The sequence below is a fragment of the Hibiscus syriacus genome, unplaced genomic scaffold, assembly GCF_006381635.1.
Source record: "Hibiscus syriacus cultivar Baekdansim isolate YM2019G1 unplaced genomic scaffold, ASM638163v2 tig00110007_pilon, whole genome shotgun sequence".
Lineage (NCBI taxonomy): Eukaryota > Viridiplantae > Streptophyta > Magnoliopsida > Malvales > Malvaceae > Hibiscus > Hibiscus syriacus.
Genome location: NW_024062559.1, coordinates 3,418,524 through 3,444,542, shown reverse-complemented (window position 1 = coordinate 3,444,542; position 26,019 = coordinate 3,418,524). Strand labels below are relative to the sequence as shown.

The following is a 26,019-nucleotide window of genomic DNA, read 5'->3' as shown; positions in this document are numbered from 1 at the left end:
AAATAATCCTCTGACTATATATGATATTAGAGTCATCAATTATTAAAAGATATAAAATAATCACCCAACCATAAGGAATTATTTTGTTAAATTCCTCAACTATTAAAAGTTACAAAATAATCACCCGATTTTTCATTATGTTTCAAACTCGTCTTTTTTCATAAAAAATTAACAATAATTTGAACTAGACATTAACATATTGACTGATAAATGATAGTCGTTTGAGATTATGAGATCTGATTTAATTATATCTCAATCAATAAGTTAATGTCTAACTTAAAATGTCATCAATCTTTTAACAAAAAAGAAGATGAACATATAAATAATCAGATGATCATTTTATAACTTTTAATAGTCGAAAGACTCAACAAACATCCTAAAATCAATGGACCATTTGTGTAATTTACCCTAATTTTTATATCAACTAAAACTCGACATTCATAATCAACGTCATGAAACATAAAAATCAGATTGCTAAAATAGGTATTGTTCAAAAGGTCATATATTATGTAAAACTACTTTATGTTAAATGGAAGTGTGTATACGTGCGAGCGTGCGTATACGTGCGCGTGTGTATATATATAAGGGCGAGAGTTAAATAGTTGGGCATCATCCACAAGGAAGCTGAATAGTTAAATTAATAAATGATAAGCTGTATAAGAGCGAAATTCAGGTCTTGAACCCCAAATTTTTGTCTTTATTGTAACAATCATTAGACCAAGTCTGAAATTGTTACACAAACGTCTTCTACATCATCCACCTGATGCCGAAAAATGGGAAAAATTAGTCATCTTACCTCTTAAGTTTCTAAACTCAACAGCAACTTCAGGGCAGCCTTCAAACTTAAGGATCAGGACATCCAAAATTTTGGTGTAGCCGTTAATTCTCCATCTGCCGCATTACCCTGTGTAGCAAGCTTTCGAATACGAGCAGAAAATTCCTCAGCCTGACATACACATTAATGAGTTAACATGAGTCAAGGCTCTTGCTTCTGAAAACCATCAACTCCTATCAAAATTTTGGCTACTGTATGATTTTGATGATGGTAAATAGGTAAGGGTGAGCATTCGATTGAGTCGAGTCAAAAAATTTCGAGTTATTCGAGTTGACAAGTCTTATTTAAAAACTTGAAATTTTTTCGATTCAAGTCAAGTTTATAAAATTTGAGTTGAGTCGAGTCGAATTTTTGAGTTTCCGTTTAAATTTAATTATAAATATTTTATAATATTATGATATTACTTTATTATAATAATAATTTTTTATAATCATATACAATAAATATATATTTTTTCATATTTTTTTCATATATATCACACAGAGTCGAGGAACTTAAATTAAAAATCAATCCTATAACAACTAAAATTTAAGTTATTCGAGTTATTTGAGTTGTATTTTACAACTCGATTTGAACTTGAAATTTTTTCGAATCGAGTACATGAAATTACAACTCTAACTCAATTCGATTCGTTTTTCAAATTGAGTTCGAAAAAACAAATTTTTTGAGTCTAATTTTGCTCACTCCTACAAACGGGGAATAAAATATGCATTCCGCACTTTTCCACCCAACTGTTCACTAATTTATACGATGTACATCGCTGCTTTTCACAAATTACAAACCTAACAACTGCATTACCCAACACACATAATTGAGGAGACTAATGGAGGCCAGAGAAAATATTACTAACCTTCTCATCGATCCACACTAAAGATGTTAGTTGATTATTCAAGATTTTGACCACCACATCTCGGGGAGTATTTCCATCAAGTGCCTCGAGTTCCCCACCCTAAACATATTTGAAGCCAGTTGTCATTTCTGCTTATGTTGTCAAAGCTACTTAGAGCAAGTCTGATCATAACACACAGGATAGTTACCTGACTAGAGTTTACAGTATTGATAATAGACTTGATCTGTTCTGTCATATGCTCCAATTCCGTCTCTACATTTTCAGCCTGCTCAAACCTGGAATGAAGATGAAAGAATAAACTCCCGACCGATACATGTAAAACAAAGCTGAGTTGAACACAAGACCAAGCATGGGATAAGATTGCAAAGTGGACAGAAGTTAAAACATAAAACAAGCTAGTTCTCACATTGCATCCATTGTTGACGCAGTTTCATCATCAAGAAGCAAACCACGCTCATCCTTATAGATACGTTCTGCTTCTTCCATACTTTCCAAAGCCTTATCAACCTAGGGAGGACAGGCATACATGATATTCACTCTTTTTAAAATGGTTGACTTTACCACGTTACACATTTAAGTAATGAACAATCCAAATATCATATTAAGGAGGCAAGCAATTGCTAATACAAAAATTATACAGGGCATGTCTAAAATTTTATATTATGATCATCCATGATTTTCGCAGAAACACTATGAACACAAGGAACATGAAATACTTTTCTTCTTCTATATTTAGTTGGACAGAAAAAATTATGTTTGTGCATTTGAACATTGAGGAAACTTTCACTAGAAACAGGTGAACTTAACTCTCAAGTAACACCTAGAATGTGAAGACAATCATGGGTGTAGGCCTTCAACATTTACCATCATGCAATAAAATGTTCCCGCAACTTTCTTTTGACTGATAAAAGCTAATGGTACTGAGTTGAATATACACTGCAATCTTATTTATGAAAAGTTTAAGCATATTAGACAAAACAAAATTACACAGAATTGACTGATAAAGTAGGTCAGTGAAGATGCTACACTCACATGCGAAATTAAGCATAAAGCTTCAGCAGTCATTAAAACTTAGCTATCTTATTGATCAAAACATAAAAGTAGCAAAAGAAAGCAAAATAATAATCGCAAAATCATTAATGAGTCATGACAAACAAATCCTCTTAGAACTAGGACAGCATTGCAAACCAAAGCAAGTGAACAGTTTCATCCAGAGTTTCAGCAACATAAATTTTGGTAGCGATGTAGAGATTCCTACAACAGAACGGCATTAGTAAAAGTCAAAAATGTCTCAAAAAGACAGCCAAAATGTCATGTACCCTTAGTGCTGAGTTTAAAAGTTAGCAAAATGTATACAAGCAAAAAACCATTGAAATACCTCTTTTTGATGAGTCTCAATTAACTCCAGTTGTCGCTCCAGGCTAGCTTGGGTCTCAACCACTTTTCGCACTTCTATCTGAATTAATGTTTAGAATTAGAAGAGAAATATACAAAAACATATTACAAAATAAATTTCAGAAAATAGGAGAATATAGAAACCTTGTTAGACTCCTATATAAATGCCTTGTTGATAAAGCATTAAAATGACACCAACAGGAAAGCTACCTCACAATAAAATATAGTAGTACCTCAAGCCTAAGAAGAACATCACGATTCCGCAAGATTGGCCTGTCCCACTTAGTGTGAGAATGCAGCCATGAAAGCTGAGAGTGATGGAAGGCTGAGTTGAGTTAGCAAATGAGGAAGGAGACGATAAGAGGGAGAGACGACAAAATAAGCTATTTATTAACAGTGGGAAAATACTCAGCTTACAATCTAATACAAAAGTATGGCTTATATAGCCCAAGTAACCAACATAACAAACTAATAATAGGCTAATAACAAACCATAACAAACTAATAACACTCTAACATTCACTCTAATTTTCAACCTTTTAATTTTCTTCAAAATGAACTTGCTACTAGAGAGTTGATCAAACAAAGAATGCAAACTTAATAAGCTGGAATTCAACCGTTTTGCCGTCTTGATGAACAATTTACCAGACAAATTCTCTTTCACCTAAAAACATCTTCTTTCTTCAACTTTCCTCGGCTTTTCTTCTTCTTCTTCTTTTCAAGAGTTATTTTTCATCTTCACTGTTCTTCCTCTTCACTTATTGGGACTTTCTTTTTGTTGGAAGCAAGACGGTTAAGCTACGAACTCCCGAATGCAATCTGAAGCCTCTTTTGGGCAAGAAAACATCCTATTTTGTCTGGTAAATGAAGGCATGGTTGTTAAACTGTTAACCCTCCCCAGAGATTTTCTTCAATGGTAACTTGGTTGTTAAGCCTCAAAGTTCCATGTCAAACTTTGGAGAAGAAATAACAGTGAATGTAAAAACCAAAATGTCAATAGCTGAACAAAGCAATGTTGTATCAATATCCAGCATTCCACATCAACTTACAAAGAATTTGTCCTCACACGATTCAGTCGAACACTACCTAGAATGTACTCTGACAGTTTTGCCACTTCGTTTGCCTCTATTAGTATTGCAAGATCTACTACTAAGCTTGTGACATATCCAAGGACAAGGCCAATAACACTTCTTGCTACTGATGATGATCCAATGTCCACGTCAATCTCCAGGAAATTGTCTTGCCTGAAATATTTGCACGAAATAGCTTTCCCAAGTAGCCAGGCTTTTGTTCCAACTGCATGCTTGACCATCCAATACCCCTCAACAATGCTTGGTATCAGTTTAAATATTGAATCACGAAATGCATCCGTTCCATCAAAAAACTTTTCCAGCAAAGAATCGTTATTCACAGGCCGTTCAGCAGCATAGTAGAGGACCAAACTATAGTTCGGTTTTGCAGGAATCTCAAGATTAATCACAAGGACAAATGGGAGATCGGAAATAACAGTAAAGGAACTCAATCGTGCGCAACGACAGAAGAGAAAACGACGCCAGGATCTTTTAGCGAATGATACCATGTGAGAATGCAGCCATGAAAGCTGAGAGTGAAAGGCTGAGTTGCGTTAGCAAATGAGAAAGTAGACAGTAAGAGGGAGAGACGACAAAATAAGCTTTTTATTAACAGTGGGAAAATACTCAGCTTATATAGCCCAAGTAACCAACATAACAAACTAATAACAAGCTAATAACAAACCATAACAAACTAATAACACTCTAACACCCAGCTATTGCACTGGCCTGTTTTCGAAATTTCCCAGTATGTTCTTGAAGTTCAACATTCCATTCCTTGATGATCTGCAGCCCGCAAAAGAAAGTCTCATCATCTCAATGACAACCATAAATTAGAATGTAGATGAGGACGAAATGAAATATACATCTTGAATCCACTAAAAAGATATTGTTCATATTTCTTCCTCCAAAGTGAAGTTTGAGGAACACTTGAGAATGAAGATGGTAAGGTTTGAAAGTGGCAGATAAAATATGCTTTGTTGTTGCAAGTGCTTGAGATATGTATCACGTACATCCAGTCCCATATGTTGAATTCTTTATTCTTCCAGGTACATTATGAATATTAATTTACCATTTTTCCTCTTTGTTTTGCTTTGGTTTATCCAAAAACTAAAGCAGTGTTTCTACACAAAGATAACCTAACCTTTTCAACTAGTACGATTAGATAATTGCTCATAGCATGAAATATTAGGAGAAAACATTAAAAAGAAATGAAAAGAATGATTTAACATTACAAAATATAAATTAAAATATAAAAAAATTACCTCCTCCACTGTTTTACCTGTTATCTCAGAAGGTAACTTAGGGGTGGTAGATACTGCAGCAGTGGCACTTGAAGTCGTCCTATAAGAAAAGTAACAAAAGTGGAGATACCATACAGAAGTTACATCAAAAACTATTTCAATGATTCGATAAGAAAATCAGAATATTTTTATTTAATTTAAAGAATATAGAAGAAAACACCACTTTTAGAAAAGAAATATTCAGCAAATTTAGTAATAAACACAAGGATGCAACCCCATAAAAATGTAGAGGGTAAAAAAGGAACAGTTTCATAGTTTAAAACATTAAAAGACACTACAATTATTACAGGCACTAGACCCTCTAAAAATCAGATCATTTTTAAATAGCACCCACCAAACTAGTAACAATAACAATCATCTCTCATGAGTTCCACCAAATGCAAGTTCAAGCGTAAAATATGATGAGTTCCAGCCCTATCTATAATCCTGACTTAGGCACCCAAAATTCAATTCCAAAGCCCTCATCTTTGTTCCAATAAACAATTTGAGACAAGAAAAATTGAAAACAAAAAGTGATGTCAAGGAAAAATTAGGGAAAGCTAAGGAAGGGAGAAATGATGGTGTAATATCCCATAAAATATTTTTCTCAATAAAGTTTCAAAGACAAAGCTAGAATTTAATATTGACAAAAGGGGGATACGGTTTAAGCAATGTCACTAAGGGCGCAAGGTGCAATCTAGCCTATCTAGGCTCAAGGTGCAATCTAGGTGCTTAAACCCTTACGTTGCCTCAGGCAGGAGGGGAAAAAAGTGCTATCCTGAGTGAAGTAAAGCACAACATGCATATAGATGAGTTTTTGTAATATAAGAACATATATCAATATATATCTTTCTATATATAAAGCTTAAGATAAATAATAAACCAAAACTAGAGTCTAGTTTATCAAGAAAACATGCAATTTTTTTATTGGTCAGTATGCATGATTTCCTTATGGTCAATGTTTGATGTTGAATGATCAAATATTACAAAGTATAGAGTTTGATATTATCATCTCCTTGCTAGTATAGATATATCAAAAGAAAGATAAAGTGAAAAATAAAATAAATTAAAGAGAAAATCAATCGAACAGGTTTTATGCCTATCGCCTTACAAAAAAAAAAAAAAAAAAGCATGCCAAGGTACAGTAAGCGTGCGCCTGATCAAATGTACCTGGCCTGAAAGGGTCTGTGACACTTTTGTTGAATAATGCCAAAGTGCAGGCAAGCCTAGGGGCGCACCTTGACAACACTGGGTTAAATGAATACCAGAAAAGGGAAAAAAATATACATCCACCAAAAAGAAACCTAAACATACCCACTGCTTGAAGCAACGAATACTGATGATGTTTGGGCAGTAGTAGTTGTTGTAGTTGAAGCAGCAAAACTGGAAGCACTGAGACCTGCAGGATCAGAATTCACATTTGCATAAGAACTTTAACTCACCATTACTTGATCTAGGCCCTTTAGAATTCTATGAAGCAGCTGGTTAAGGGATGAAAAGAAAATATAGAGGAATAACTTAATAATTATTATAAGGAAAAATATAATATATATACACACACACAAAAAAAAAAGATGACAAGCATTAAAGGGAACAAAGAAGCCAAGAATATTACAGTATATAGGAAGACTCACTGAATAAAGGAGCAGAGGCAGTGGGTTGTGCTTGTGAGGATGAAGCAGGAGTAGAAGGTTTTGTTGATAAAGAAAAGCCAGAGAAAGAACCAGAACTCTCTAACGTAGTGGCTGCATTTGTCACACCAAATCCAGTTAAAGAACTCACAGCTGATGTAGAAGACGAAAAACTCAAGTTAAAGGCAGGGAATGATGGAGTTGAAGCGGCCCCATATCTTTAATTCACTCATCATTCCAGAATTATATAAAATAAGAAAAAAAATTCAAGATACTCTAATTTGATAAATTTAATTTAGTAATTTACTTGTTTAAAGTATCAAGTCTATAGTTTAAGAGGAAATTTAATTTTTATAATATACCATTTTGAAGAAAATAATTAAAATCATTAAAATTTAACGTTTTTGAGAAATTTATATAATGTTTTGAATTTTTGTATAAACTTTCTGAATTTTCAATGTGATTTATTTAAAAAATACTTGTTTTGAAATTATTGTGGTATTCAAAAGGGTAATTATACCAACTTATTTTTAATTTATTCTGATTTAAATTTTAAAAACTAAATTATTTATTTTAATTTATTCGAAAGACCAAATAATGTGAATTAATTAATTTTAAAAATAGTTAAATAGATTTTATTCACCCCTATTTTTTAGAAATAAATACAAATTTTTAGTATCAATATCATAGGTACTGAATGTGAAATTTTATCTACTAAACACCATTTTCATGCTTGTAAGACTTACTCATTTGTTGACACAAATAAACATTCATTAGCATAAATTTTAATAAGGAATAATTTCAAGCAAAATTTTATGATAAGATTCATTAAACAACTTCACTCATTGCCACCTATTAAGTTTAATTATATTCATGAGTCCACACTATCAACCGCATTCCAGTAAAACCTTAATTCAACTATAAAACATAATCTAAGCACACCCGTAGGGGTACATGCATGATAATTATGCGAGAATTTAGTGTTTTAAGTGAAGTAATTTATGTAATTACTAAACCTATTTAAACTGAAACAAAATAAATAAATTTCTTTATGTTATTTTTGTTGTACACATTGTTCTCAAAAGTTGATATTACATATAAAATGATAAAGTGATAAGCTAATATCCGCTTATTGGTTACCTAACTTTAACGAAATATATTATAAGGTTAATTATAATACAAAAATATAATTTATATTAGCTGATAATATAAATATGCACGAGTTAATAGAATTACACTGATCAAACCATTCAGAAGAACTATTACGTTGTCTAGTGTTCAAATGAGATAACTTGTCTTAACTATTGTGACATGTTTACCCCCGAATAAAGATATAAATGTGTTGATCTAGACTAATATCACATTAGGATTGATCCGAGTTGAGTTAAGATCTTAAATCTGTTTAAATATTAAGTTCACTTGTGACGTTCAAAATATATTTACCCTTAACCTTAAGTAAATGTAAGATTATGTGTGTGACTTGCATACTTTAATATATCAAGATCTGACGCTTCTCGAAATAGTAAACCGAAAGATGATTTGTTGAGTCTGTGACTCATACATGATGTAGATGCATTTATAAGTTTGAAATCATAGTTTAATTAAAGAGTACATGATATCTTTTTAACAACATTATAATGGTTTGTGAAAAAAAGAAAGTTTTATTCCAAACAATAAAATTTAGAGTTTTTAGATTTTATTCCATTTATACGAATTAATGATTTTCAAGAAAATTTTATATTCATGTTTTTTATTGTACTTAAAATAAATAAAAAAGATTATGATAAAGTTCGTGTGATGTTCATGACGATTATTGATGGTATGATACATGTGTAAAGAGGTTCAAGGCCTAAAATATATTTTGGATGAGTTAGTAAATCTTATTTACAATTTTCTATTTTTTAGTACGGAACCACATAAACCTTTTTGGTTGGATATTTATTTATTTTTATTCATATATTATGATGTTTGAGTGATTGAAATAAAAAAGCATGCAATATATGAAAATCGTGTCATATAGACTAAGATAGGTGCTACTTAAATTAACTTGGTCACACCCTAAGGTAGATGTCTACCACCATCGATATATTAGGTAGGGTTTCCCTAATAAAAAAGTAATATATATATATATATCAAAATGATGTAGGCTGAATCTACACGCTTTAATTGAAGTGAGTAGATAGCCTTATTGTGTCCCGATCTAGGATTGACAAGTATTGATGTCCTTGAATTATAAGTTTAAGCTGCAATAAAAATAAGAAAGAAATAATATTAATGATGTACTTAAGAAATATATAATAATAAAAGTAATGGAAATAGAAAGAAATGAGAGATGGCTGCGGAATTAAGAGGATGATGATGGTCTTTATGGATGATGTTGATGTTGAAATGGAGATAGTGGTGATGTTGTATCTCAAGCACGCCAAAGAGGAAATTATGCTAGAAAGCACAATCCCGATCTTCACAAACTTACTTGAGGGGTAGTGATAGTGTCTTCAACCCACTAGATATAAATCCAGGAATTTAGGAATCAAGATGGAAGGTATGACACCACAAGTATATGACTTATACTTGCTTAATCGATAAAGTTCACAAAGAACTTTGAAGAGAAATTAACTCACAAGAGTTTGTTTAATATATGAGATGAGATGATTACAAATGAAGGCAAGCCTCTCAATTTATAGGAAATGAGAGGGCTTGGCCGAATAGTCTCCTAATGATTCGGCTAGATACATGACTTTAGGAAAGTACATAATGCTTCAAAATGAAAGGAGAAGTCCCTTGGCTTGGTGATGGTTCGACTAACCCTTCATGAAGGGCCTTGATGTTACGACAAAGGGTGGGGAAACATCTCCCTTGGTCGAATGTGCATGTTGGTTCAACTTGGCGCCAAAGTCATCTCCTTGGCCGAATGATGATGTGCCTCATCATGCTTGGCGCCAAAGCTCTCATGTGCAAGGCATGTTGTGTGGCCGAATAGTCATGGAGCTTTACATCATGTCCTTTGATGATTTAGGCCTCCAATTGGTGTGATCTCTTCACCAACATGCTCTTTGGTGAAAGGGCATCTTTATGGGCAGCATCATTCATGAAAGGTCGCAATGTTTGGAAAGGCAACCTTTCATATTTGAACTAGTTCAGAGGTGAATGAGCTAGAGATGAGCTGGCCATAGGTGAGTTGTAGCATGGTGAACATTATGGCAACTCTTTGTGAAAAGGTACCTCCTGAGGTGGCAACTATTCGCGAAAAGGTACGATTTCACAAATTTTGACTTAGGACATATTTTAAGTGTCCTAAGTGGCGAAGATGATGGTGCAACTCCACAGCTGATTTGAAGTCATCTTGTAGCTCAAATCTTTAGCTCAATCCAGCTATGAGCGCACATGTCTCTGGATAACTTTTCACCATTAGTTCCTTATGCTATTCTAAACGTCCCCATGTAAGTTTCCTTGTTGTTGCATGTTCCATTTAGCTCCAATATAACTCCCAAGTTGTGGCCGAATGTGCCTACATACATAACATAAGGAAATAAGTTAAGTATATGAACTTATATAATGTGTATAAGATAGAAATGTGTACTATAGTATATAATAATAACTTATGCCTCTCATATAATGAATAAGTTATTATCATTATAGCTATAGATGTAATATATGTATATGAATATAACTATGTTATAGTATATGAAATAAGCATCATTATGTATAAAGATAGAAAGTTTCTTCCCTTGAAAGGTTGGAATAGCCAATGTAAACATGATGATGAATTGGATCACATCATCCTACCCTTCTTTTAATCGATTTGTCCTCAAATCGAAAGGTCTTCTTTTCCTAGTGTCTTTCCATTCAATGAGTACCTTTATAAAAAGGTTTATGTTCTTTGAATGAATGCTTGAAAAATACATGGTCTGAAAAGAAAGAAAACTTTCATAAATAAAAATGTGATCAAACATAATTAAAGTTAAATTGTACTCCCTGTTAGATGAATGTTCAAAGTTCATGTCTATTGAAGAAATTTTGCCTTGAACGTTTATGTCTTTTATCATTTAAAAAGTCATGTCCCTTGGTTCCTCAAGAGATGTATGCATCGAATCATGAAAGGTGATGACTCTTGGAATGGTGATGTCCTTATAATCCTCATAAGTCACGCCCTTTGGATGAAGAATCGCCTCCCTTTGCCTTTCATTAGACGCAACTCTTGATTCATGAAAGGTCCAGTCCTTTAGCCTCCTAAATTGATAAGTTGTGTTGCTTGGGACATATTGCAAGTCAAAGGAAATTTCTGCAGTTTCAATGTTAGAAAAATCATCAATCTTGTTTCTCGACAATAAGCATTCCTGTAACAAGCACTTAGATGTATAAGCACTTGTTTTTGGACTAATTCCCTCCTTGCTTGATGTCGATTTTCCTTTCCTCATGGCCTCAACACTTTGTTTCATCTTGATTTGATCAATTTGGACTTGCTTAGGTGTCAAAGGTGTAAGGATAATCTTCTTCCCTCCATGTTTGAACAAATATTGATTGGTAAAACAGTCATGGATGATCCTCTTATCATATTGCCATGGTCTTCCAAGGAGCAAATGGCTAGCACGCATAGGAACAACATCGCACATAACCTCGTCCTTGTACTTTCCAATTGAAAAAAGAACCATCACCTGTTTATTGACGTTAAGTTCTCCTCGTTCATTGAGCCATTGTAGTTTGTAGGGATTTGGATGCTTTAATGTTTTCAATCCCAATTTCTCCACCATGATGGTACTTGCCACATTGGTACAACTTCCACCATCTATGATCATGAAACACACCTTTTCATTCACATGGAATCGGGTATAAAAGATGTTTTCATGTTGTACATTGACTTCTACCACTTGAGTACTCAGGCTTCTCTTAACCACTAAAGCTTCACCTTTTACGGGAGCCCCAATTTCTGCTTCTTCCTCGACTTTAGTGGGTGCTTCTTCTTCTTCTTCATGGTCACACTCAATGTCATCATTTACAAGTAGTAACACGGTGTTTCAATTAGGACATTGTGTAGAGACATGCCCCCTCCCAAGACATTTAAATCACCGAATATCTCTTGATCGTTCAGGGGTCTATTTTCCTCGGCTATCCTTGTTGAGTTGTAGAGCACTTGATGATTTGACCTTCTCTTTGGTAGGAGTAGGGGTAGATTTCTTCAAATTGTTTGGACTCCATCTTGAAGGTGTAGGCATGATAGTGCGAGATATAGATCTTCTCCATAGTTACCTTTCTATCTTCATAGCCATTTGCATTATTTCATCAATCTCTATGTAATGGTACAACTCCAAGGTATTGGCAATTTCTGGATTGAGTCCTGAAAGAAATCTAGCCATGGTTGCTTCACGATCCTCCTCAATATTGACTCGGATCATTGCCACTTCCATCTCTTTATAATAATCCTCTACACTTCGTTGGCCTTGTTTAAGGTTCTATAGTTTCTGAAACAAATCTCGGTGATAAAGAACAAGAATGAAACGTTTACGCATGATACCTTTCATTTCAAGCCATGTCGAGATTGGTCTTTCTCCATTCCTCCTTCTGGTAATAGTAAGTTGATCCCACCATATCAAAGCATAATCGACAAACTCCATGGCTGCCAATCTCACTTTCTTGAGTTTGGAATAGTTGTGGCAACTAAATACATGTTCCACCTTGCTTTCCATTCAAGATATGCTTCAGGATCAGTTTTCCCTTGGAATTGAGGAATCTTGATTTTATGTTGCTCATGTTATCATCAACATTGGCACGCCTAGGTCCTTGTAACATTGCTAGTTCTTCTTCATCTTAATGGTCTAGGGCATCATTTTCTGGAAGAGGTTGTTACCTCCAAGGAGTATCATTGTTCTGATCGTGGGGTTGATCTTGTCTTTGGTCTATCTTGTCATGAAGAGCATCAAACTCTGCACGAAACATTCTCATCATTTCTCCAATCAATGCTTGCATTTGTAAGTTTGGTTGACCTGCATTTTCTTTAGGACTTTGACACATGGTTAGTAAACAAATAAAATAAAAGTAAACCTTACCATCACACTCACAAAGCCTCTCAAATTCACTCTAAAGAAATGATAAGATCATTCCACTCAACACTTGTGTTTACTCTCGGGAATATATCTTGGCTTTTAACAATTCCCCTTCTGATCTCACTCTCTCAATTAGCCTTTTTCCACTCGATTTCTCTTGATAAGTCCTTTGAAGAACTTACTCAAGATTAGAAAAAGTTAATTCTCTACTTGTGTGCGTCGGCTGCATATAGGTTTGGGTAGAAAGGAGTAAAAGAAACAAAAAGGTAGAAGAAAGGATTCAAGGTATTTAAAAGAAGGAAAAGGTTGAAGACAAGAAAAAAAATGAAAGTATAGAAAAGGAAGAGGTGACTTACAATTCAAGAAAAAACACTTACTGCAACCTTTCTCAAGAAACAATAAGGTTATCTTCTATTAGTGTAAATATGCCTCTTTGATGTACTTGTAATGGTAGAGAACTTTCCTTGGCTTTGCTTTTTTTTTTGAAATTCTTTTATTCCTCTCTTATTCTGATTTTTTCTTCTTTTTGTCTTTGAACTCCTTTGATTATTGTACGAGTCTTTCTATTCTTTTTGATTTTCTTTTTTTTTATTTGTATGCCAATGACACTTTTGTTGTCAATCCAACTATGCTCTGAATACCGCTTGATGTAGGCTGAATCTACACGCTTTGATTAAAGTGAGAAGCTAGCCTTATTATGTCCCGATCTAGGATTGACAAGTATTGATGTCCTTGAATTATAAGTTTGGGATGCAATAAAAATAAGAAAGAAATAATATTAATGATGGACTTAAGAAATAGATAATAATAAAAATAATGGAAATATAAAGAAATGAGATAGATGGTTGTGGAATTAAGAGGATGATGATGGTCTTGATGGATGATGTTGATGGTGTTGATGTTGAAATGGAGATGGTGGTGATGTTGTATCTAAAGCACGCCAAAGAGGAAACTATACTAGAAAGCACAGTCCCGATCTTCACAAACTTACTTGAGGGGTGGTGATAGTGTCTTCAACCTACTAGATATAAATCTAGGAATTTAGGAATCAAGATGGAAGGTATGACGCCACAAGTATATGAATTATACTTGCTTAATCGATAAAGTTCACAAAGAACTTTGAAGAGAAATTAACTCACAAGAGTTTGTTTAATATATGAGATGAGATGATTAAAAATGAAGGCAAGCCTCTTAATTTATAGGAAATGAGAGGGCTTGGCCGAATAGTCTCTTAATGATTCGGATATATATGACTTTAGGAAAGTACATAATGCTTCAAAATGAAAGGACAAGTCCCTTGGCTTGGTGATGGTTCGGCTAACCCTTCATGAAGGGCCTTGATATTTCGATAAAGGGTGGGGAGACATCTCCCTTGGCCGAATGTGCATGTTGGTTCAACTTGGTGCCAAAGTCATCTCCTTGGCCGAATGATGATGTGCCTCTTCATGCTTGGCGCCAAAGCTCTCATGTGCAAGGTATCTTGTGTGGTCGAATAGTCATGGAGCTCTGCATCATGTCCTTTAATGATTTAGGCCTCCAATGGGTGTGATCTCTTCACCAACATGCTCCTTGGTGAAAGGGCATCTTTATGGGCAGCATCATTCATGAAAGGTCACAATGTTTGGAAAGGTAACCTTTCATGTTTGAGCTAGTTCAGAGGTGAATGAGCTGGAGGTGAGCTGGCCATAGGTGAGTTGTTGCATGGTGAACATTATGGCATCTCCTTGTGAAATGGTACCTCTTGAGGTGATAACTATTCACGGAAAGGTATGATTTCACAAATTTTAACTTAGGGCATATTTGAAGTGACATACGTGGTGATGATGATGGTGCAACTCCCCAGCTGAATTGAAGTCATCTTGTACCTCAAATCTTCAGCTCAATCCAGTAATGAGCTCACGGGTCTCCGGATAACTTTTCACCATTGGTTCCTTATGCTCTACTAAACGTCCCCATGTAAGTTTCCTTGCTGTTGCATGCTCCATTTAGCTCCAATATAGCTCCCAAGTTGTGGCCGAATGTGCCTACATACATAACATAAGGAAATAAGTTAAGTATATGAACTTATATAATGTGTATAAGATAGAAATATGTACTATAGTATATAATAATAACTTATGCCTCACATAGTAATGAATAAGTTATTATCATTATAGCTATAGACGTAATATATGTATATGAATATAACTATGTTATAGTATATGAAATAAGCATCATTATGTATAAATATAGAAAGTTTATTCCCTTGAAGGTTGGAATAGCCAATGTAAACATGATGTTGAATTGGATCACATCACAAAAAGTCATTTGAGATGTCATAAGGTTAATCCAAGCTTATTGATTGTTGCATTCATTGCATTAATGGCTATATACAAGGATTTAAATAGCGGTCGTGTCGCATAATAGTGGCTATTATATCGTGGTCGCATTGCCGTCTAATACCGCTGTTGTCCAAAATCGTAGCATGAAGCGAAATTACATCTATAGCGATCAATAGCGGCCGCAACTTAATTTGTAATGACTGATCATATCGATAATGGACCGTTATTCCCATTACGCCAAGTCAACACTCAACACAACAACACAATAACTTTAAAAAAATATATGCATAATTGATATATAAATCAAACAATTCAAAAGGAAAATAAATAATATAGTCCCCTGTAAAATTCAGATTACTTTCCATAAAAAAAGAAAAAACAATCTAAATTCTGAAATCAAGTGAAAAAAGTAATCTAAAATCAACTAAAAAAATTGAATCAGTACAATACAAGTCAAGAACAAGGATTCAGTCATTCAAAACAAAATCAACTAAAACCAACCCAACTAAAATTTCAAATCTTTTACTTCAAACTTCAAAATTTCTCTCAAATTTCACTACCCAAACTCAATCAAACAAAATCACACAAAAATCCTTCACTTTGAGGAGCTCATAATTTCAAGTACCTCATTATTTTATCTTGCTTCTTGTTTTTCTTTTGCTGTAAGTTGGAACTCAAAAATGAAAAATTTTGAAAAAAAACCTTCATAAATCATCTATTCATCTTTGTAATTTTTGGGTATTTTTGGTAGGAATCAAGCTAGCAAGAAAAGTTTAAGAACCTAAAAAGGTAATGAAGAATAGGGATGAATTTTAACAAAAATAAAAAAACTAAACCCCATTTTCTCTGTTCTTTATCTCTGCCTCCACTCCCTTACTCATGTTGCCATGCACGATAGAAGGAGAAGGGGTTTAGGGATTTAATAATTTTCATTTTATTTATGTTTTATGTTTTAAATATATATTTTTTTACTTTTTGATATTTTGGCCTTCTAGGTTTAGAGTAATTGTAACACCCATCTCTCGTATACACTTCCGTACACGAGATACATATATCACATCACTTTAAAAACATTTACTTATTTGAATATTTGTAAAATTTTGTTTCTTTTTATAGATAATTTTAATTTAGTGTTACTAAAACATTCATTAAACTTATGTAGATAAATAAAAAGTAATGTTCAAACATTTCATCATTTTACATCATGGTAAATCAAATACTTTTCAGAGCATTTTTACTAAGTCTAATACATGCCAACTAATTACATCAAAAGTAGAAATGAATGTCATATAGTTACTGATGAGGCAACTCTTGCTTTTCGATGTCAGATGATCTCCTTACTTTGCTTGAATAATAACCTACTCGTGAAATTAACACAAGCTAAGAAATTTCTTAGTGAGTCATAAATAATCATAAGTAAAACTCTAAACACGAGTATATCATAGCAATTATAATATCTATTAACTCTTTCAATTCAATATACACTCTATAATTACACTTGTAGTGCCAATATAGTAATTTCCAAAACTTACTATAGTTTAATTGGGTTGTCCACCCACTACCAGTACGAAAATTCATAAACTTATTATGAATTTCTTAGTTTTGCACACACAATGCCCATACAGAAATTCATAAACTTATAATGAATTTCTTAGTTTTGCACACACAGTGCCTATACAGAAATTCATTAACTTATTATGAATTTCTTAGTTTTGCATACAAAGTGCCCATACAAAAATTCATAAACTTATTATGAATTTCTTAGTTTTGCATACACATTGCCCATACGAAAATTCATAAACCTATTATAAATTTCTTAGTTTTGCAAACAAATTGTCCATACGAAAATTCATAAACTTATTATGCTTTTCTTTGTTTTGCACAGAAAGTGCCTATACATAAATTCATAAACTTATTATGAATTTCTTAGTTTTGCACACAAAGTGCTCATATGGAAATTCATAAACTTATTATGAATTTTTTAGTTTTGCACACAAAGTGACCATATGAAAATTCATAAACTTATTATGAAATTCGTAGTTTTGCACACAAAGTGCCCATACGAAAATTCATAAACTCATTATGAATTTCTTAGTTTTGCACAAATTGTGTCATTTGGTAATCACAATACATATATTAAACAACATGCATATATGACTATCATAACATATAAGTACATAATAAATACACTCACCTGGCTTGCCTTGCTATTATATCCAAAATGTAAATCTAATTACTCAGCTACTTTGCCTTTGCCTTTCGTTTTGCTTGACTCGGGAGCTTGATTTCAATCTACTCAAGCATCCATCAAAGACACGTACAATATCAAATGTTATTATATTTCCTAACATTTATACTTAAACAATTACTCAAAAGTACTATTATTAAATTTTCTATGACAATCTCAACATATCTTAAAATTTCTGGCTTAATAGTATCGGTACCCCTACCATGGTATCAATACTTCTATACCGTGGTACCGATAATTACTTTAGGTATCGATACAATTTCTACATTCTAGATCTATACTATCAATACTCTTCTCCTAGTATCGATACTTATATACTATGGTACCGATACTCCCATTCAGTATCGATACCATTTTGGCATTCTGGAATCCATAGTATCGATACTTTCCTTTTAGTATCGATACCCCATAAGTATCGATACTAATTGCATTAGTACCGATACCGTTCATCATATTTCTACCCATTTAAGCCTATAGTACCGATACCCTTACCCAAAATTTCCATTTTTCAGCCCGATTCTTACACAAATTTGGTCAAATTTCCTTATGTTTATACCCAACAATACTATTAAACTCTTCTTTATTTATCCCTACTAACTTTCCTTCATTTATCTTCTTAAAACATCAAAAATCTCACAAGAACATTTCAATCTAAGAATCATGCCACTTTTTCTAACATGTTTTTAAACCCATCCGATGCTTCTAATCTCTTATTTATTTCTTTGACAAGTCAAATATACTAGTAAACATCAATAAAAACTCACATCTTAACATATCATTCAAACACCCATTTTCCTAAATCTTAAATATTTCATCCATCTCTTAGTTTTAATCTTATTTAACTCTTCCTTAAGCCTCTATAATACTCAATGATTCAAAAACCAACCAAAAATAAGAGGATAAGCTAGCCAAATAAAACCTTATCGCAAAAATTATATATACAAAAGCTTGAGGAAATCCGGAGAGATGCTTACGACAACGCCAAAATATACAAGGACAGAACAAAAGAATTCCATGATCGAAAATTTATTTCTAAATCTTTTTCTATCGGGCAAAAAGTTCTTATTTTTAATTCAAAATTAAAACTTTTTGTAGGAAAACTTCGATCAAAATGGAGCGGGCCTTATACGGTAACTGAAATATTCTCTTATGGCGCAGTCAAAATTGAAGACATTTCGGGCACTCGATTTAAAGTAAATAGACACATGATTAAATCGTATTATACGAATAGAGAAGTTTGCTTAATTGAAGACCTCGACTTGGAAGAACCTGTAGTCTGAAACATGTCGTCGAGCTAACGACATTAAACAAAAGCGCTTCATGGGATGGAACCCATTGTTTTTAATTCTACTTTATTTTTTATTTTTATTTTTACTTTTTGTTTTTATTTATTCAAGCATGTTTAATTTAATTTCTATTCATATTTTGCAGGAACCAAATATTTTTATTCAAACTTAAACGACAAAGAATTGTAAAATTTCCATTCGAACAGTGCCAAATTCGAAACCTACAGTGCAATACACGATCGAACAAAAAAAAGGAGGAGGAGCCTGTGCGCACCATTTCATTAACGGTGCACGTTAGCGAAACCCAAGGGAGGCTTGGGCGCACATTAACAAAACCCAAAAACAAATTTCCCACCTTTTGTTTTCTTTCTGCCACCCACACTCCCCAATTCCCTCTTCTTACAATGCCATGGGCCCCATCCCTATTATCACTACACTTTTTCAATTTTCAAAACACCTATTATCATAAAAAACAAACCCCCATCTCTATTAATTTACTTTTCAACTTCAAACTCACCTTATCCACCCAAACAAACAAAATCCCCATTTGACTCAAATTCAAACCCCCTCCCACGCATGACACTACCAAACTAAACCCAATTAAACCAAACTTCTCCTCTTTATCTTCTCCATAACTGATCACCCCTCCCCAAAGCACGAACCATCGCCCCTCCTTCTGCTCACCACCGGTGGCACCAACGCAAAACTCTCATCGTTCTATCATCTTCACACTTCTTGTTCCTTTCTAATACGCAATGGTGCGCATACGAAACCAACCCGACAACACCAACCCCCTCCGCCCATCGTCCTAGGAAGACGACACCGCTCAAACGCGCCTGCATTCTTCGAGTTATCGAGTGACTCCGACTCCATCCCGCCACCTCCCCCGGTTTAAACGACTCAGAATCGTGGCCATGTTCCGATATCGCCGTATCACTCGGTATTTTCACCGACCGTCTCCTTCCGTCCCAGGCCGAGCACGTCTCGCCGTCCATTTCCTCCATGATCTCCATCGCCGTCGTTCCACTCACTGTCAACCGAAGAAACATAAACACGCTCAAGACGTACGGTATTCCTGTCATACTCGATGCATTCGGTGGCTTCGGATAACACCCCCGAGGTAAACTCTAGCCCTATTTCAATTTAACCTTTGCTAATGTACCACTCTATCTATGGTTTTATAGAGGACTTCACTACTGGTTTTCCACCTCCAGACCCATCGCCTGTAATATCAAGCTCACGGCAGCAACCTCCACGTGATGCTTCACCAACTCGTCCACCTAGCCCGGTGGATGAACCTGACAGCCCACCACCAGCCTACGAGAACCTGGAGTGTAACCGACAGGGTCGGTCCTACACTGTACCCCACGAGGAAACGATGCACGACTATTTGCAATTCTCTAATAACGAACTGGTATGTTTTAAGTTGGTGAGACATCGCCGTTTTCATCTAGCTAAATATATTTTAACTCGTACTCTAGAAACATTGCATTTACGTGAGTCTGTTCACAAATACTTTGCTGCCATTGGTTGGGAATTATATCTGATGATTAACTGTGGAACGTTTTATGAACATGTGTTTGAATTCTATGCCACTTTTAATTTTTTGCCCCAACGTCTGATGTTGTAATATTCTGATTATGTGGAACATACTTTTTAATGTCTCTATCAGAATTTAATCTTATTATGGGGTTCATGATGGATGTTACGAGTCATTCGTATTTAACCGCTTTACTTGAGATTCCGTAGAGTTTCGATGCCGACATGACTTATGAGGGACTTACCGGTTTAGCCGGCCACACTTTCAACGCTCTCGCGACGCGAGGCCATCTTATCCACGACCCGGCCTTGCGATATATCCATCGCTTCCTTGCTTATAACTATTATGGACGGAACGACTTATCATCCTCCTTAAGCTGAGCTGAGCTATTCTTTTTGTGGTGCATGTCAGTCGACGAATGTGTGAACTTGGGATTCTGGTTTGCTCGGGCCTTTGAAATCGTTATTCGATCCAATCGCCCCTTATCCTTGGCCCTTACATCACCCATTTAGCTTATCGCGTCGCTAACTTTGATGTAACGCGATTAACTTATGCTTTCTCTGCAGATGCTTTAAATGAGCGATACTTGGATTCAATGGGCCTACTTGTGGGAACCCCGAGTACACCTTACTTCATTCCACCGGGTGTCCTCACTCCTCACAGCGAGTGAGTCTTCATGCACCGAAATGCACCAGTGCCGCCACCTGCAGCACCACGCCTGGATATGCAATCCCAAATGGATGAAGTCCACGACCGCCTCCACTCCATCGAGACGAAAATCACAGAGATCCTCTCCTACCTACGTCCTAGTGCCTCTCATTGCAGCTGAGGTCGTGGCCGTGGTCGACACTAAATTTGGGGAGTACTCTATTCCTTCTCTTGCGCTTTAATTTTACGTTTTGAGGCAAAACATTTTATGTGAGAGGGAGTAGAGTGTAGAATTGAATTTCACCTTGCTTATCTTTATGTTTCGATGCTAGTATGTGTTGGTTGGACTTGTCAGAAATTTCATTGATTGTATTTGTCTTGTTGAATATTGTTTGGAATGCTATGCTTGTTTGGGAACACATAATTGTTTAGGTTAGGATGTTCTTGATAGCGAATAGCATGATTTGTGATAAGTTGGTGTTTTTGTGATATTCCATGACTTCGTTGGTTAAAATGTGATTAGTTCAATGCATGAAACAATTTGGTGAGATTTGAGCCTTTACGAGCATATCATTTTTGCTCTCATTTTGTTGGGTTGAGTGTGTCGAATTTGGCATTGATATTCTAGAACATGCATGTTAAATACTGTCGATATTACATATGAACATGATGCTTAAAAATGATTTGGGCACCTTAGGATTAACCATTATGTTTCCCCACTAAATAGCCTACCCGTGCATTTTTCCCTTAGTTAACCACTTTTGAGCCTATTCCCACTTCTTTATTTTCACCATGTTTATAAACTCGAGCCTTATATTTTATCCCTTTTTCTACCTATTTCAGGGCAAGTGAACCATTGATCTATTCTATGCTCCATCAAAAAAAAACAATTCGAAAAAAAGAGATGTTCGAAAAAGAAAAAAAAATAAAAAAGGAAAAAGATGTGAAAAAGAATGGAGAACGAAACAACAATAAAGAGAAAAAAATTTCAATGCATTTAAAAAAGAAGTTTGTTGTTTGATAGGTTGTCTTTTTATCCTGTTGCGCTTAATGTTTGTTTTGATGGAGTTGAAATTATTGTTTGTTAGTATCTTGCCTTGAACATCTAGCCATATATTTAGCCTTTTCCAACCTTTACCTAAGCCCCGTTACAACCAATAAAAGACCATTTGATTTATGCATCGTGTTCTCATTAGTAGTGGAGTTTTAATTTAATTGCAGGCCTATGGTAATATCATGTCGATTCTGACATTGAGCGTTTCTTTACCTCAAACACATTGAGTGATTTGAGTGAATCCCGGTAAGGTGTTGAGCTATGAGCATTGAGATTAATGAATGAATGGATATTACAATTGCACTTGACTTGATCCAATTGGTGATGTTCAATTGATTGATTTCTTGACTTGAATAGTTACTGTGGTCTCTACCTTGCTTTCTCGGATATGAAACTTGACAAGGAACGATTGATGAAATTTTTGACCGATTTGATTAATCATACTTGAGGACAAGCATGAGATAAGTGAGGGGGAATTTGATAAGTGTTCATAATCGTTAATCTTTGCTGGTTAATTCTTCGATTTTGTGGAATTATTGCTGCTGAATTGGTTGTGTTATACTTGTTTTTGCGCAGGTCCTTACTTTCCAGAATTAGTGACAAAACGAGCGTATTCTGTATTTTTTATTATTTGGTCATAGCTGGAGACATGGACACGACTCTAGGCACAATGCGGTCTGACGTGGCTGTTTCTAGAAGGTCCAGTCAATGACGATTTCTAGAAGACTTCCTCCGCAAGACTTATGGAAGATTGATGAGCAGAGTTGCATTAGGAGATTAGTTTAAGTTTGAATTTAAATTAAAAAAAACAATTATCTTTAGGATTATTTTATCTATTTTCTTTGTTTATTCTTTAGGCTTTGAGAGGCTATAAATACCCACTTGGGGTAAGCCTAAACTCATCACTCAGATTACAATTCTCTTTTCTCTCTAGTTTTTATAAAAGATTTCTCTTTTTACTTTTCAAGTTCTTTTCATTTTTCTTTTATTTTTCAAGCTTTGTTTTCAAAATGCTAAGTATGACTTTTGTCATGCTTAGCTAAATTTTTCATAATCCAAGAGCTGACGCGATGACTCAATTCTAACGGGAGAATTAAATAGGCCCTTAATATCTTCGGAATATCTCCTCAATCTCTGCGCTTATTTTTCAAAATCAAAACAATTTTCAAAATCAAAGATTGACTTTGGTCAAGACGTTGTTGCGATTAAATGTGTGGGAGGAAAATTCTGCTTATAGAAAGCAATTTGACTTCCTGGAACAAACTTGGTAAGATAGCTTTGTCAAGAGGGATTTTAGATCAGAATTGACAGTTATTGAAGCAACAATCCGAGTCGGCCGCCATAAACTTAAACGGAAATTGATCTACAATAATTGATGTTGTTAGAATCAATTCCCAAAGCCGTAATCAAAGATTGCCTTATGTATTTGGTATACAAGATAGAGTCACGGGGATTGCCCTCGTAGACAAAGTAACCAACGTGAATCCCGAAGAGAAAATATTATTCGATGATCAGAAGAAAATTGAGTCAAAGCAAGGCTTGAGGCTATTTTACCGTATTTATTCACAATCTCTATTCTCTTATTTTTTATTTAAATTGCTTTTATTTATTTAATCGCTTTTATTATTTAAATATCTCATTAACAAACCCCCCATTTATTACTTTCACGCCTGGTGTAAACAAACGAAACAAAAGTTTATAATTTTCTAAGTCCCTGTGGAATCGACCCTTACTTCTTTATACTGCGAATTTCCTTATTTATTATCCGAGAAGTAGGAATTTTATTTGACATCGAAAACGATGGTTGTCATCCTTATTAGCTCTATTTAGTTGTGATTTGATACTTGTTTTAGATGGTTAAAATATATTGTAGTCCTTATACTTTCTTATTAGATTATTTTAGTCCCTATATTTTACACTATACCTAAAATTTTGGGAAGGAGAGAAAAAGAAATGTTCGTCTATTTAAATTCTTCGAGAAAAGATAGTTAGAACTTATCTAAGGTCCGATCTCGAGGTCATTAAATAATCAAATATTCTTCTTCTTTCTAAAAGGACTGGTAAGTTTTAATTAAATTTATTTAATTTCATGCATTTGAATATTGCAATGAAACCGTAATATTTCTTTATTTCGATTGGAGTAAGAATTGATTGTCTTAAGGTATAAAAGGTTGTTTCTTCTTTATAGTAAATAAGTAAATATTAATTAGTTTCATTCTAACATTCACGAATGTTGTTTTAAGGGATCTTAAATTAAATTAAATTTGAACTCGTAAATTTCATTGCAAAGACAATTAATTAATCGACTAGGTAATGATTTAGGCACTGTAGGGGTGCTAATCCTTCCCCGCACGTAACCGACTCACTAACTCAATTTTATGGTACACAAACCACAAGTTTGTTGTTTTTAATAAAATTAATATTTTTTTATTAAAATGACAAAATGTTTGTGGGTGCCCAATCACACCCTAATCAAGGATTGGTGGTGACTCCTCGAACCATTTTTCAATTTACTTTTAAAAGGGAGTCCCAAATTTTTTGAAGCGAGTGATCTTTTAAAAAATCACATTACTTTTTAATTAAAAATTAATCAAAATATTATTTAAAAATGTGTTTTTTTTAAAAAAATCTGAAAAAAATTGTTTCGACAGTTTGGCGACTTTGCTGGAGACTTTTTCAGAGAGTCAGATTGATAGTTAATTAATTAATTGTCTTTGCAAATGAAAGTTACAAATTTGTTTTAATTTTATTTTTGGTCCCTTGTTTGGTTTTAAAAAAAATTGTATGTCATTGGATTAACCACTAAATAGTTGTAATGACTTGTTTGCTAATGTCTTCAGATTAATTATGTTTTAAAGGAATTTAAGACTTGAGATTTGTGTGTTTTTTGATTATGTGTTTTTCATTTTTCCTCACAGACTGTACACTCACATTATCATACCATTAGCTAAAACCCCGCTCCTTCCACTCCCTCGTGTGGTTTTCACCTCCGTATGGGACAGTGGATCGCTCATGGAGCTCACTCCTTATAGTCCTTGTAATGGTATTCACCTCCGTATGGACATAAGGAGGTGTGTTCCCTCGAATTGAACTTGACTTGAAAGCTTATTATGGGCCAAGATTGAGGGTATGGCAGCCCAAGGGGGCACCGACAAGGACAATTTGAGAACCTATTACTTTATAGCAGAACCAAGCATATAGTGAACCTAGAAATTTGAGCCTTGTTAGAGCCTAACCCAAACCTTAAGAATCCCGTGAGGAGAGTACACAAGGAAAAATTTTTGTGTCTTTTAATTTTTTGTAGTATATTTTACCTTATGATTAAATGTATGAGAACTAGAGATCATGTGGATAGATTTATTTTTCTCGAATAAGAATGCGAACTAGATAGCATGAGGTTAGGTTTTTTATGTTCAAAAAAAGGATGGTGGTAGAAATGATGTTAAGGGTAGGATATGCTAAAGCATTATTGGGTAGTCAGCATGTGAGGGTAGGTTTCATGGGTAAACTATGTTATCCCTGATCGATTTTTCTTTAATCATTACTAGCTATCTTTCTTTTTTGTTCTTTTATTTTCATTTTCGTTTTTTTGTATTGCACTATTCATTTCATGGTGTTAATCAGTGATCGATGTCCATATAGAATGATAGTAATATGGAACAAAGGGTTCAAAAAGGGGTCGAAGATAATGCAGATGGTCTGAACAGTCGCAGCTGAACAATGAAGATAATTTTTTGCCAGGATACGTGTCATTTGGTTGGTTACACTCACAAACAATTGTTTTAACAACTATACAGTGATATCTCCCATATCTTAGG

At 34.3% G+C, this 26,019-nt stretch overlaps 1 pseudogene; it reads right to left on the bottom strand.

Annotated features, from left to right (window-relative positions):
• Positions 1 to 657: 657 nt before the first annotated feature.
• LOC120212223 lies at positions 658 to 12,417 on the bottom strand (annotated as a pseudogene).
• Positions 12,418 to 26,019: the final 13,602 nt, after the last annotated feature.